Below are 15994 nucleotides of genomic sequence, written 5' to 3' on the forward strand. Positions count from 1 at the left end.
GTAGTTGTTCTGTACTATCGATGACCACCAAGAATTCGCTATAACATACACCTGTCTATGCCCGTACGTACATGCACGGGGTAGATAGGCCGGTCGTGTGTATGTTTAACCTGGCGTGCACGCATGTACTAGGCATGTGGCAGTGAATAAAACGTACGCAAGCCATGGCTGCATTATCCAGCCGTGACTTGATCGCGTCAGTGGTCGACTATTGGCTATATGAAGTGGCGCCGTTGTTGCTGTTATCATTATCATAGCTAAAATCGAAGGAAGTTACCAGCATCCGTCCTATGATTTTGTCCCCTTGGTGCAGTGGGCATTACTTCGCGATTAGCTCGCCGGGCGAGTCCGCGAGAGAGCTCTTCATACGAGACTCCTCTCACTGAATATATGTAAGTGAGGCGGGCAGCCATGCTTCGCCAAATTCGATAGTGCCCCGACATTTTGACGTCGCTGGCCGTCGCCTTCACCTTCATCGGCGACGTCTGTGGTTCACCATCAAAACCTACGGATTCAACAGCAATATTGCCAATCTGTATATGCGGAAGCTAGAGAGGACGAAAACTATGAAGTAAGTACCGACATTTCACTACCCATTTTCTATAACTTACAAGGTACCTAAGCTGCGTGCTTGATACTATAAACCTGCTACTTCTGTTCCCCTAAGTCTTGTGTGTGTGTGTGTGTGTGTGTGTGTGTGTACATGCGTTCATGCATTCAGTCTTTGGCTTGTATTTGCTGCAGATTCATTTCTTTCGTATACTGACTGACCAGTTTCTTGACGGGCCATCCCCAGATTTCGGTCTTATCTGAAAAAAACATGACGGTCTTGCTTTTGCCATATTATAGTCGTAGCTACAAGTGCGTCTAAGTCCAACAAAATCAAGTCATAAAACCAAGTATCAAATAAAAATCCCGTGACATAAGATAGATAGCAGAAATATGGACGCGTCGAAATGACGGTAAAATGGCAAGAAGCCTACATGTCGTAACCGGATGGGAAATACAATGTCAGATCTTAAGCCAGCCTCCTTGCTCCAGCCAGTCAGTGCATCCGTCGCTCAGGGTAGTTCGACGCTCACACGAGGTGGGCTCATACACGCGAACACGCCTTTCAATATTTTGGCTTTTAATATCTCTTGGCGTAGAATTACTTGGTCGGAAATAGCAAATCAAAAACCTATGGCTTAGAGCATCGGCATGCGTTGGCTATTCAGCCAACTAATCTCCCATGATCAACCATGGTCCTATTTCGGGGTGATGATCATGACAGATCCTAATGACGACCTCGAAAGCCTATATCGTTGATACACAGACAAAGTCGATAAATACCTAGCCATTGACTTAACTTAGTCCCGTCATATCGACGTTTCTATGTTTAGCTTAACTTCATATCCGTCTCAGCCTGGACAGGCTTGCTTGCTTGCTTAGATGTATTTAGTCTAGCTTGATATGACGCTCCCCGGCGCGGCGCAACAATCTGAACCGTAGCCCCACAGGTCGTGCCTGATCTGATGTCTCACGGAGTCTCAGTTGCTGGCTGAGTCGCAGGACTTTATCGTGGGGGTAGTAGCATTGGTTGTTAGCTCGCGGCGTTCACGAGATTAGACAGAAATTTGGCGGATAGCATGCATGTAGATGGGTGGACGGCTTAGTCAGACGAAGGTTCAAATCTACCGGCCACTTATGGACTTCGTTGTAGCAGCGTGAACAACCGAATTAGCAGCGTCACATGGCGTTCTGCGGCTGCGCTTGGCCTCGACAGCGGCAGCAATGCTGCTTCCTTTGGTGAGGATGATGATAAGGACGTTTCGGGCGAGTGCACACTAAGAAACTTCAGTCACCAGAGGCTGAAGGGCAGTCGCTGCTGGGGCGCATGGGACAATTACCTCGGTGCATCGCGAACCATTGAGAAAAAATAGCAACGAGATGAAAACGGCGACAGGAGAGCCGACCTATGACGGTTCCAACCGCTGCAGCTGCACCACCAGGGACATCGACGACGGCACCGAGAACATCAGCAGCTGTAACCCTACCCCTCGCCCCACAAAACTCAACCAGCCATTGGTAGTCGCCGAACGTCCCACAGCCATCACTGTTGGTTCCATGGAACTCTGCCGGTTCTCTCGTTGTGGCCGCGGCTACCGCTGAAGCTGTGATCGGATAATAATATTTGAGCAATGTGCCCTCTCTCTATTTCTGGGTTTTGTATTTTGGCTAGCCGACCCAAGTCTAGCCAAGTTTGACCAAATTAAGTCGAGCCAATAGTCGACCACATCGTAGTTGCAAGGCGGCCGAATGCTTGTCATCGTCGTGAAAAAATATCGCCAACCCGCAGCAACAACACCGTTGGCGCTTGACTGATCGTGGCGGGCCGTCTGTCGCTAGGTGCGAGCAGCCATTACATCCGTGAAAAACACACACAGAACGATAAACAACGGAGCCACGATGCACACGAAAAATATATAGTGAGAGAGTGAACGAAGAGGGAACTGGCAAGAGCCGTCACCTTTGTGGCTTGGATTATGCGATGGGAAACAATTGCAAATGACGAATCGGTGGTCAATTTGCTACCTCCTTTTTGTACTACCGACTTCTGTCTAACGCCGGCCTGGACTGCCACGAAGAACAGGTGAAACACAAAATTTGAAAACGAACCGGGCAGGCGGGCCGATAATAATGGCAACAACCGGTCTGGCCAGGGCGGTGGCGTCTTCGGTGGTGAAGATGTGGAAAGCGGGAAGAGGCTGGACCGAGTGCCGGAATGATTGGACAACAACAGCAATGAGACACCGCTTGCCGCTGCTACAAAGATCCGTCACAGATTTTTCCCAGCCATTTGACTATACTAGTTGGCGAGTATACATTGCGGCCCTGTGCGAGCGATCGGTCATGACTAGACCAGACGAGGCAGCCAGCGATAAAGCTGAAAATTGAAGTAGTTGTTATAATAAAGATGAGCACAGAAACTGATCGCCGATGCGCGCATAATTCGAACCGATGCAGCCGGGTGGTGGGACGCAACCGGGTCAGCTAAAAAAAAGCTCTCATTCAATGTATGTATGCTATTATGCAGCAACTTCTTTTCTTGTAGCGAGTAACTCAAATATTGAAGGACAATAAGTGAAGTCCATAGACGAACATATGAAGCTAAGTTAGCACAAGCATACGTTACTATAATAATTGCAGATCAACATGTAGTAATGTGTTTATGATATGGCCCAGAAAATCTCTCCTACATTTCATTAAATGCTCCAATGTTTAGATCACACAAATAGTGTATGGCGGTCAAATTGACTAGTATGTATTTATTGGCTCCTCCCTATTACTTCACACATGACTTCACTTTTATACGTACCTTTTCCCCACTCTATCCAAAGGGGAGAATTGTGAGAATTTCTTATTCTTTATCTTGTTCTAGGATACAAAGAATTGGACGCGCGTTTTTATCTGGCATAGAACTAGTCGAATGGGCAATTGCATGGCATCTCTCTATGCCACCCTGACACGCACACTAAAGCTTTAGAACTGACGTAAAAGCCCTGCAGTCGCTATAGATATCCCTGCTGCTAGCTAACGCCATAACACGGGTACGTAAATTCTATTCAACTATTGTTCGAGGAAAGCCAATTTTTTTCCTTTGCTTCTTCTACAAATCATCTGTTCGACAGAATTAGACAGAGGGTGTGCAAATTAAATGGACGAACGAGTGACGCAAACGAACGATGTCCTGCCATCAAAGAAGAGCCACTGATGGAAATTTAGAGATAGAGAATGTATAGAACAGAAAAGAAAAAGAACCAAACCGAAAGCAAGCATTATTAGCAGACAAGATACAACGGCAGAACGTGGTAACGTAATGGACGAAATTGGTAGGCAGACTGGCTAACTGGTAACTAAATTAAACATCCATTGCTCGTCGTTCGTCTCTTGCACTGACTCCCATCCTTTGCTTGTATCTCGTGAAACTGCTATATAGTCATCACTTCCTCGTCGCCGTCGTTGTCGTCTTAACTTCAGCAATGGCTATAGCAAATAGTATTACTACCACGTTTTCCGCTGCTGTTTGTTCTGGTATCATTTATTGTTCTTTTGATCTGGTCAGTCAGACAGACTAACAGGTAGTCGACCAAACAAAAATGCTTGCGCCAGCGAATCTCAGCCCCCTTTTTTTTTTCGCTCGCTCTACATATGTCCTTACGTGTTTGATTTTTCTTGCCTCTTGCCAGTAGAAATGCTGCTATTGAACGCGAAGATCGCATTTGTTCCTCGGCTAGGTTTACTATCGCGCAAGTCGGCATGCTGATTTTGCCTTCAGGAAGAGGCAAAGCTGGGGCCGTTGTTGTTTTAATGCTTGCTGCAGTTCTGCTCGTAACAAACGCTTTGCACTCGCTCGGAGTGCACCACCCGTAAGGGCTCATAAGTAGCTATGCTACGATCATGACGACCGAATGCCATCCGTCTGCCCCAGCACAGAACCTTCAGCGCTTCTTGTCATCGTTGCATTCACGCAGCTTTTGCGGCAGAAACAGCAGCAATCGCTGCCGATGGATGCGGTGGTCCAGAGATGTATCTAGAGATGATGTTCAATTGTCCTGTCTGCGATTATTACGACCGCAGTAGATGTCCGTCTGTTCGTGTCTGGCAGTAGTCAATGCCCTAGCCACACTATGTGCCTGTGGCTCGAGAAGCGTCGATTCGCCTACTACAGCAGCGCCCGCTAAGGGCCTTTCAAAGCCTCGCTCATCATTTTATCTCTATTCTCCCTTTTCAGTAACGGGGAAGACGACAGGAATCAGGGACCGCTGTCGAAGTCACACAGTCTTGACACGGCTGCACGCAACGCATAACCATCGACCCAACCCCACATAGCCACCGTGTAGCTGTCCGGACAACGGACGACGCTTTCTGAGCCGCGGCTAAAGACAACCAGTGAGAAATTGAACATGTAAAAACTCTATATAGTAAGGGCTAATAAGCGATGAGGAAAAGCAAAAACAGCGACAGCTAGAACTGAACGCATTTCTCCACTATTCGCGCAACAAGACGCGTTGTCTTGCTCCTGTATCCTGGCCGATATGTGGTCGCGCTTGCAGATGGCCAGAATCGGACGTCATAGCAACAGCGTCCGTCATTCTTTTTGGCCCCTACAGAAGCTTCGTTTAACAACAGCAGAGGCAAAAGCAGAATCGGTAGCGGGCAGTGGATGTTTTTCCATTGTTTTGGATCAGCGCAGTATGCACCCAGTCCAGGCCGGCGGCTCCAAACTAAACCCCAGCTACTTCCTATTTTGTCGCAGCGAAAGGCATGCTATTAGCAGAGACGCGATATTACCGCCATCTCATGGTGGCTGTAGCACTCTGCGATTAGATGACAAGCCTACTTCGGTCTGGCTGCGCGGCGGCCATACCCCGAACCTCGCGTGCGTCGCGGCCCTCATGTACTGCTGCGGGAGTAACAACAACAACAGCAGTAGTAGCAGCGGTAACGGTGGCCAACATTATCCATTTATTCAACAGCATTGCCATTGTCGTCGACGTCCATTGCCATCAACGTTCCGTTCAAGCAGAAGCAGCTATTGCCATTGGCATGTTCATTCTTCAATTCAATTCGATTCAGTTTTAGGTGAGTGAGTCTGTGGGCATTGTCGTCTGAAGAAAACAGCCTCTTTTCGCTTGCCTCTTCTTTAGTCGTTTGCGTCGCCTTCCATTGTTGTTGTTTGTTGTTTATTGTTGTTGTTGTTGTTGTTATTCCCGCCGACTCCGTATTTTGCATCATACGTCGCTTGTTCTTCGCTTCAGCTAGTTGCCTTTGTGGCAGTGAAGACGACAAGTGGCGCGACTGCGGCGATTCGACCCGAAGTGGAAGGATAATATGTGGGTCTGCAGAGACAAAACCTCGAGTGATCTGAGGTTCGTCCGAAGAGAGGGGCGAAGTTGACAAGACATCGTGAAGACATTTTTTATTTTCTGCAAAAAATAATTTATGCAGGCGTTAATAGGTTTTTGATGCTGTCAATGGTTCAGGGCTTCCATCAAGTGCCGTTCATAAAGCTTAACCGCGATACGTGTTATCAGAGGCTAAACATTTGTTATCGGCTCGACGGAAAATTATTACTGATATTAAGAAAAAACACTGCAATTCGAGAGCCATTATTAGCTAGAAGGGACATCGGATACCCTTCGAGCTATAAGGGGGATATCCCATTTCCGACTGTAAATTTACAATGATGGGGTTGAAAACCCAGACGCCAAATCTGTATTTGATAATGTTGGTTGGTTGCCCTTAGCTTAGCATTTGACGATAAATAGCTATGAAATATGTCTTTTGAACCTAAATAACATTTACACTCCGTGTATGTAATTAAGTGTACTATAATTATTTCACACTAAGCGTAATCGTAAAAAATATAATGGAAGCATTCGACACCTGTTGGGTATAAGGCTGCGCATCAAAAGGTCAAACACCAGCCTATGTACAAAGAACAAAACTTTGTTTAGGCCAATTTTAGGGATATATGATGTGCTGTTTTTATCCCCTCGACGTCTTTGCACAAACGTCCCGGATACATAACGCGCGTTGAGCGTAATACGGCTACTAGTTCCAGGTACTAAGGGCAAGTGGTAGTATGCCTCCGGAACCCCGTCGTTCAACCAAAATAGCCACATGGTTATAACTTACATAGCGCGTGGTTTTCGTCATTGGGTTTCCGGGACGCGAACCCACCCAGAATCGCTCGACGAGCTAGTTCTGTGCTTCGAATTCCCATTCCTTGCGCGAACATTCCAAGCCCAATCCGGTAGCAGCCATAGAAGAAGTTTTGGTGCCAGCGGTTGTAACCGTTAGAGAAGTACCAGGGATAGCCAGAACTAGTGTTAGTACGTTTTCGCGTTAAGGGAATATTCACTGCGCACTTGGATTGCTCCGGCAGTCTTGCCGTCTTGGTCTGACGTCGCCGTTGTGTTGTTCTCGTGCCGAGGCGCGGCGTAACCGCATGAAGGGGGGAAGCCGAATGTACAGGGCATCAACCAACAGTGTGCCACCCAGTATCTCTCCGCTTCTATGGGCAAAGTCTGCAATGCTTCGTTTTGATAGTGGTCGTGTGTCTATGGAAGACTGGGGTACCGGCAAGAGGGTGGGTATGCCAGCGACACGCTGCATCTCTGGTCTCATGATTTCTCCCCTTGCACTACGTCAACTATGAACGCTTCTCTCGGTCCCGTTTCCTGGGACAGAATCCACCGGCGAAAAAGGCAAGCGTTTGGTTTGCGAGCGGTTGCTGGACGTTCCTTTCGTTGCCCTGCTGTAGACACTATTCCGTTATAATAATGTTGGGCAATGGTGGCCATGGCTGCTTCTGCTGCTGCTTAGTGGCCACAGTGTCTGCGTGCTTGCCCAGCAAGGGCGCCTGTCAGCTTGTCCCACTTCTTCGAGGGCTATTCGAGGCTGTTCTTTACCAGAGTCAGGGCAAGTATTGCTTCACGTGTTGGGAGCGAAGTGAAGAAAGCAGCGGGGCTAAGCAAGTGCGGGGATTGTTACGCCATACCCCGATGGCCCTTGTCACACTTAGTCCAGGGCAATCCTCTTCCTCGCTCCCGACCCATTGGGTTTACATACGACTTACGCACAAACAGACACACGCAGAGACATACGCACGGCTTTCATGTCGGACACAGAGGGGACGAGGGCGCAGATGAGAAAGAGGATGTCCTTCTTGATGACTCCCAATGCTTGCACCGACCGCTTGTCCGCCGAACCGTTCTTCTTCTTGTGCCTATTCCGTTCAAATCGCTGTTGGGTTCGAATTGCCTTGGGTGATAGCGGTCAAGTCGGTGTCTGTGACGACCCTTGAATTCCGGGGAACATCTTGCCTTTTGACCCTTCAAGAACCAAGATGTGCATTTCCCCATGAGGTGGTCATTTTCAGACCGAGAGTGCAAGAGAATCTTGTGCACCTAAAATCCTTCTATCGGGTGCTCGAGGGCCCTTAAGCGTTTCTTTTATATAATATGTTGGACGACACGGCCAACAGATGCATATCTCGTTGCAATTGAGATGCCAACATTTACAGACAATGCTTAGGTGTCTTTAGGCTTTTTGCATATAAGATTGTATCTTAGTACTAGTTTTGTTTAATTTAGGCATCTAAATGCACCAACACATCGAGTCATGAGTATCAGGACTAAGTATAGATAGACTGAAGTAAAAGTATGTTTACAATTTGTAAAATCACCTCACAGTTTGAGAGTCTTTACTTCCTTCTTAATTCTTACTTCATTCGCTTGCTACTTCTACCAGTATATATATATATATATATATAAGATATAAAATGAAGGTCTTCAAACTGTCAAGAGGCTTTGCTTTATCCCAAAAATTGTTAATCGGCACGTGAATAACATTGTACGATCGAAAGTAGATCGTATAATGTTATTAGCGTACAGTGAGCCTAAATAAATGTTTTCCTTTTCCACGGTAGGGATGCAGCCAGCACAATAGGGGTACCGTAAAGTGGTTATTAAAGGTCGATTTCTACGTCTTCAACTTGCTTGTCAGGTAAGTATGCCACCATCCATAAATGATGGGCACTCTGGATCTGCCATGGATTGAATAACGGCAATAATCTATATTATGTTATGACAGGTGGTTTAGCTCGCACTAATCTTCCTGGGCAGGACGGACTTGCGAAAGACAGCCCTCCCTCGGTCTAGCGTTTCATTGACACAACCATATCCTGCTAAGACAGTGTTTACTTCGATAGAAAATGTAGGTGCGACGGCTTTCGTAGACGTGATTTCCTGATATCGGTTCGTGATACCCCGAAAATTAATGACCATCGGTTGACCTCACAACGGAGTTGCATTCTGGCTTGTCACTGGCCAGCGGTTTGCGCGATACCAGAAGCCTACGTTCAAAGCGTGGACCACCCACGTAAGGGTAGACGGTGAGGAATACGCAACGGGAGAAAGCCAACTGCCCATTCGTAGCTACATTCGTTTTGACCATCGCTTGTTGATGGCAAAACTGACCAACTATCGAGATTCGTCGTAGATACAATACGACAGAGGGAGAGACACCTGACAGGGCGACGGCATAGACTAACCGACGGTGAAACACAATACGTGAACACAATAGCAACGAAAACGTTAAGATGATCATGGATTTACGGTCGGCACGTTGACGCTTGACAGCTGGAAACGGGTATCAAACACTTCTAAGAAAGAAGATAATTGAAAAAGCTTATCTTTTCGCCGCCTAGCTAATCTTAAACACTGTTTTAAACGATGCTTCTACAGATTACAATGTGTATATAATACAACGCGGAAATATCGCATCTAGCCAATTATTATATCGTATATTATAGTGTTATTTTTTCAGTGATTGCGGGTGAACCTGAAATCGAGCTGTTGAACGGTCAGTGTACACGATATGACGTTGGGGAGCGGCTGGAGAAATGATCGAAATTTGCTAAGGCAAATATTAGATACAGCCTCAACTACATCATCGATCGAACAATAAAGAACGCTATGTCAGTATATTCTGTGTAAAATATTTGTTTATTATACAGTTCCGTCATAGCCATACGTACGCTATAAGAATGGTAATTGCTATACTAAGTAAGCTAACTATCCATGGTCCTAATTGGCTAAATATGGTGAGGATAATTTTCTTATTCTTACTAACAGCATAAATGTTTCAAGGGAACGAGTGATACTTTTGAGATACAATATGAAGGCTTAACTTAACAATAAGGGGACAATTAGCTAAATCGAGGTCTAATAGTTTAGTCGTATTACTTTTTCTGAGTAAATAGTGCATTTTGCAGTGACAATGTTTTCTTCCTATTGTCTTACCTCCTAATCAATCTGAACCTGGATATGGCTACTTTTTTCCATAACAATTTGTTGGGTGCCCAAACCCAAACCATACTATGATTAATATACGAATATAAATAGTAGAAGTACACGAAAATGATTCGTAGAAGAGCGTTACAAATCGTTAATATCTAACTTTAACTTGCATACTTAACTTACGGGATTAACTTCCAAACGTCGTCGCCTATGCCGATGCCTTGGTCAAATACAAGATATACATTTTGCGTCATATATGTAGCAGCGTCAGGTGTTTACGACACAAAGAACCGAAGTCCCGCTGTCTCGTACGAAACAAAGACTTGGTGTACGTAGCTTCACATCCACCGCCATTTTATATGATTTTAGCAAAGAGGAGGCAATTAAGCGATCGGCGCCTCCCCCAGCGTAGGTGACCCTCCGAGGAATTACCACCGACAACGAAATCTGCCTTGCACACAAGAACCTACACGGCGGTGTCTAACTACACTCTGCACAAGTTAGCGACGCAGAAATCAGCGGGTCAGGCACAATTTTGCCTGACACGAGTGGTCGCGATTTTCTATCACCTACATTTTCAGGAATGGGTGAGCCTCGTTTGTGCGAGAAATCGCAAACTGAAATGAATGTAAGCTACCACTCTCCATGGTCTCATGCTCGATAACTAGCCAAGTTCTGTGTCGTTTGAAAAGCCTTTAAGCAAGCTATTTACGCAATAGTTATTCGTTACTCAACAGTCATCATAAATAAGGACATTGCACGCATGCATATATGTTATACTGCACGTTACCCTGCATATGAAACTGCTCCCTTCCATACCGTCCTGTCTGACGACTGACCGCCATTGAAATCCAAATAGATATCTACCTGAACATATGTGCGTCGCCAAAAGCTATTTAAGTTTTAGCGACCAATGAATTGACCAAACATTTCTCGCATCTCGTTAATTATCATCGTTGGCTGATTTTCCCAATTGGCTGATTTAGGCGTAGCCATCCAGCGCCGCCGCACCCTGTTTCTTCGTTCGTTCCTGCTGCAGAGGGTGGCGTTAGTGGAAGCTGTTGTTATGAGCAGGATTTCCCTGCTCGGTACCCTCTGGCTGATCCCGGATCTTGCCTTCCCCGCCCGCAAAATCTACGGCTAGTCACCCGCACGCCACTACTAGCCACTATACGCAACTTCAACGTTCGCAGTCACTACAGCTAACCGATAGTATTGTAATCAGAGATAATTCGAAGACTACACGATGAAGTCAATGGTCAACATGCTACTACAAGGCTCTTTATCGACAGTGAACGCACATTTGATAGAAAACGACGAAAAGGATGCATCGCCAAGGCCCGGGAAGTACAGCCTGGTTGGTTCGGTCCAGTCGGCGCCTTCTGCGCAGGGAATCATTTACATACATATAGGGTAACTACACAAAGAACAACCATTTGGAAGCAACGGCTCGATAGAAACTAAGTACTGTGCAAGCACACGATTGCTACAGATCTGCGCAAACTGTCTCACCACTCACCCCGCCGCTAAGTGGAGGATCGTTTGCTAAACTCAAATCTCGACTAATTTGTAATCCTCTTTCCTTATGACAAGTCCACCAGGGGCAACCGTTTCCTCTGCTTAGGTCCGTTTTGCAGCTCCCGTGCTTTGTAGGAACAGCACCATTCTTTGCCATGATTGTATCGTGCCGTGTGTAGGCGTGTGTTTGTAGTCCAGTTTTTCCACCCATCCTTGGGGGTCGAAGCTTTCAGAGGAGGTGTTTACGGGGTTAGCTACTTGGTAGACTGCGAGGTTCGGGGAGCTATCCTTCCTCCCCCGCACTACTCGGTTCAGGACTGGGGCAACGAACCGGTCGTAGGATAAGGAGAAAGACCGTGGCCGAGTTGAGATACGATTTATCACAGAGGAGAGAAAATTGAGAGAAAGAGAGGGGGCAATGCGGAAGAGAAACAGACCGCCACAAGAACACATGGAAAGACCGACTGACAGGCAAACATGTGCAGACCGATGCAGAAGGCTACGGAAAGCTTACGCGATTCGCGTAACGGCAAGCTTTTATCTCTCCCTTTGTTGCCTGTGGAGTCTATCGCGTTTATCAGCATTTTGAAAAACCGCCACAGTTTCCCACACACATGCGTCACAGTGAGACGGGACAAGATGGCGTGCAGTGGCACTAAAATGGACAGAATAGTCATCAGTACTTTAGGTATTACTAACGCCATTAACGAAGCGGTACAATCAGTACAACTACTGCTAACATATTAGAGCTCTTACACACATGATTCACAAATCCACTTTCTGCATGTTCTCCTCAATTCTTATCATACATCTAATATGAAGTGTATGGATAAGAACCGGTGAAGCAAGACGATCTTCCTTTCCTTATGAGAAGCAGGCGAGTCTCTGAGGATACAAGAAGATAATCGTCTCACTCCTGCGGTTCCTGCGCCTGCTACTATTCGAATACCGACGTCTTACTCACTTCCACGCATCGCAATGCTGCCGCCATCACCAACAGGACCGTGCATGAGCCCTGTGATCTGCTCTCTCATAGATTCGGATTCTTGGGCAGGACCAAAAGCTACCAGCAGTGTTGGGCGATAGTGCAGGAGGAGCGGTGAACATGAACATCGTACATGCACGCCTTCGCTCAGTTAGGAAGGTGGGCCTGGCGCGAAGAGTTTTCTCCACGCAGACAGAGGAACATGCGACAGGCCAAGAGAGGGATAACGATTCAGGCTGAAACGAACGCCAGTGTAACAGCCTTACAAAAGAAGGGGGTGAAAAGGTTCAGGACGAAGCTGGTCGGTCACGCTGATGGCAGCGGGGCGTGCGGTGCGGTGGGGAATAGAGGAAAGGACCAAAGCCAGTGTACGAGACCGAGAAGAGCTGCTGAGAGCCATACACAGCTAACTCATGGATGATGCTGATGATGATAATTCGCTAGTGGACCGCCGCGATCGCCGGGCAACGCCATTTAACTGCTGTCAGGCGCGCTTATTACAGGGCACAACTTACTTAGTTTGTTCGGAGCTGTTTTTTCGGAGCCGATTCCAAAATAGGGTGTCTCGCATAGAGCAGTAAAGACATCTATAATAAGTTAGCTATTTCTCAAATTAGCCGCCACATGTGCTCAATAATTGAGACACTGAGGACAGTTTGATTATGGGAAGGAACAAAGCGGGAAAATAACTAATGGTCCTTTTTGTTCCGGTAGAGTACGATACTCGTGCAGTGGCTAGTAGGTTTAGGCAAGAGTATGTAATAAATCCAGGTTTTCGGCTGTGAAGTTCAACTGAATAAGAACTTATGTATAAAACGTATTTAGTGTATGAAGTAGCATAGACACATAAGGAAAATATCTTTCGGTGACGTTTCGGCTAGGATTTCACCAGGCCAAATGAACACATTTTTTAGAGGTATTGATATAATTCAAATTTCCGTGCCTGATTGAAAACAGATCTAGTTTATATAGTTAGATGCAAATTTCGTATTGATTCTACCGCGATTCAGCCCTTGAACAAGCCACGTTTTTTAACGCATGTATATCGTACTTTGTACATGTATCACTGCGTGACAGGCTGCTGTCATCTACAACAGTGGCAACACTGCGTACCCCGTCACAGATACGCGTACTTTACAATAACGTGTTTATTGTTTTTCTAATAATTTAGCAGTGAGCGATGGAATAGATGAGAGACGCATTTACGCGGCGACTACTCCTACAGAATCTGGTAAAAACTGGTGGTTTTCTAAAGGAAACTTGAGAATCGTGTTTGTTTCTGGTCGGCAATACGCACTTGTATGACGCATTATATGAGCTATACCCATTTGTCTGCCCTGCTCCGAGCTGTAGCGGCAACAGCGGCATCGACAGAAAAATTAGACGTGTCCATCCGCCGTTGTCCGAAATTCAAAATGGCCGAACAAGAGCAGCAGACAGAAGAATAGTCGCCGATACCAACTACGTCATAACAATGACAGCAACACGCCGATAATATCGCTCTGCATTTTGTCGGTTGACCGCTTGGTCCGATAGCACAGTTGGCCTGCTGCTGCTGCTGGTGCCTACGGTGATCATAATGACGATAATGGTGAGCGATCACAGTCATTCATCTACCCCAAAACGCCGACCTAAAGCGACAGGCTGAACGACGTACAACTGGCGTTGTCACCTATCCGGCCAGCAAGTACCCGATCACTAAAACAGAACGCTGGTGCGACGTTCATTGAGCAGCGTCGACAGTGGGGCTGCTGCGTCTGTGAAAAGGCAGCGGTATCAGCGGTAAGACCGACGGTGAAATGATCAGACTCAGTCCGATCAGAACAGGCACCGACTGGGGTGAAGTGGCAAAGCTCTCCAATTAGCGGCTTCCGCTCGTACTTCCGCCAAATTCACCTGCAGGCTGAGGCTTCCCTTAGCAGGAGCAGGCACGTCGCAGCGTGCAGCACATCCGCTATGGGAGAGAAATAACAAAGCGCAGCAAACGCAAAGCCAATAAATTTCTCTCGGCCGCTTTAAGTGATTCGATCGCAGAGCTACTCATTAGAATATCATTATATCATGCAGGACGTCTATCAGAATCAGAAACCTGTTGCTTTTTGTTTTCTTCGCCAAATTCTATTACGCTATCTATACGCTGCCACTCTACTGATCGTTAGGTGACCAATGATGGGGATATTCGTCCGATAATAATAGTAGCAGCCGTATATACGAATTTACTATGAGACGAAAGAAGCTGGGGTAGTTAAATATAATGATTGATATTATTAAGAGGTAAGGGTGTTGGTTGAGTAGCTCCATCTGTTTGTTGTTAGTTACGAAGCTGACTCGTAAAATAGAGCCTCAGCACATGTTCGTAGTTTTAATTGTGATTCATACCGATTGGGTGTTTATCCGACCATCTGTACATTTAGCATTGTCTGACAATTAAGCTATTTGAACAACGGGTACGATGATTGTTTGAGTATCATAAGAAGGCGGGGGGATTCGCCCACATCGTCGGCATTTCCTTGTCATTCAGATAGAGCCTCTGAATGTAGAATGGTCAAGCAGAACTATACAGTGGCGCACAGATACATATGAAGACAACAATTAACAGTTCATCAGCTCGTTCTATTTAATGACTGGCACTTAATGAATGGAAGTTTAGCCATCTGCACACTTCGAATTTAGAGGCACCAGCTTTTTTCTACATGAAAATTCTCATGGAGTCGTCTGGCACTTCCGAAACCATCGTCCCAACTGCCATCGAGCTTCATGCACTATTCGCCAGTGTCCCGTAGTTATTTCACTCGTCCGTTCCGCCGCATCTGAGAGTAGCTACCAATTCAAAATGTAAATGAAGCGGGATCAAAGCTTCCAAAGCGGTCACGATCTGTTCGCTATGGAACAAGTGCGCGGCGTCAACTATGGCGGCGGTATTGTAATCAATATTAGAAAAAACGAACGTGAGCGCGATAAATAGTAAACTAATAGATACGATAAAAATTCATTATCATGGTTGTACAGCGGTAGATCGGATGCTGGTCTAGGTGGGCATTGGCGAAGCTGATCGTTCAGCTAGTTTATACTTCCTCATTAATTAAAATCAACTCCATTTTGATGAACGGGTTGTCCAGTTAGCTCAAATTGGCAGCAGTAGATAGCTAAAGGCTACTCTGTGGCTATATTACTTAGAAGTGGGTCCACATAATTATCCAAAAACAGAGCTAATGTTCCCACTTATATGAAACCAGTCCCAGGAGTTGGCAGTCAAATGCACTTCGTTCCACCGTAGTTCTGAAGAGAACTGCGATAGAACCCAGAAACGCGACAATCAAACAAGATTTTTCCTTAATTCGCGCCGAATACGACCCATCTGTGATTACATGATATGATGCGGCCAAATGACCGCTGCTTCCTTGTAGAACAACGGCTCAACGAACGCTCTGCGTACATGCACAATCATCAGAACCGTTCTGAAGGATTGGGGAGCACCCTTTTGTACAACGGCCTTTTGGCTGCGCTTGACCTGCCGAGAGATCAAGGCCAGCCCGTCGGCCGGCCGGCCGGCCGGCCGTCCGACCGACCCAAAAGCAGAAGGATACTACTCCTGCTGTCAAAACAAAATGGCCGTTTGCGCTAAAACCACTAAGCTAACCAT

At 46.4% G+C, this 15994-nt stretch overlaps 1 long non-coding RNA gene across 1 annotated transcript; it reads left to right on the forward strand.

Annotated features, from left to right (window-relative positions):
• The first annotated feature begins 225 nt into the window (after positions 1-225).
• On the forward strand, positions 226-9533 carry LOC111268086 (uncharacterized). The gene is made up of 3 exons (XR_002684998.2): positions 226-571; positions 8477-8553; positions 8641-9533. It is a non-coding gene; the product is annotated as an uncharacterized LOC111268086 (long non-coding RNA).
• The last annotated feature ends 6461 nt before the right edge of the window (positions 9534-15994 follow it).

The sequence above is a fragment of the Varroa jacobsoni genome, unplaced genomic scaffold (assembly GCF_002532875.2).
Source record: "Varroa jacobsoni isolate VJ856 unplaced genomic scaffold, vjacob_1.0 scaffold_1255, whole genome shotgun sequence".
Classification (NCBI taxonomy): Eukaryota; Metazoa; Arthropoda; class Arachnida; order Mesostigmata; family Varroidae; genus Varroa; species Varroa jacobsoni.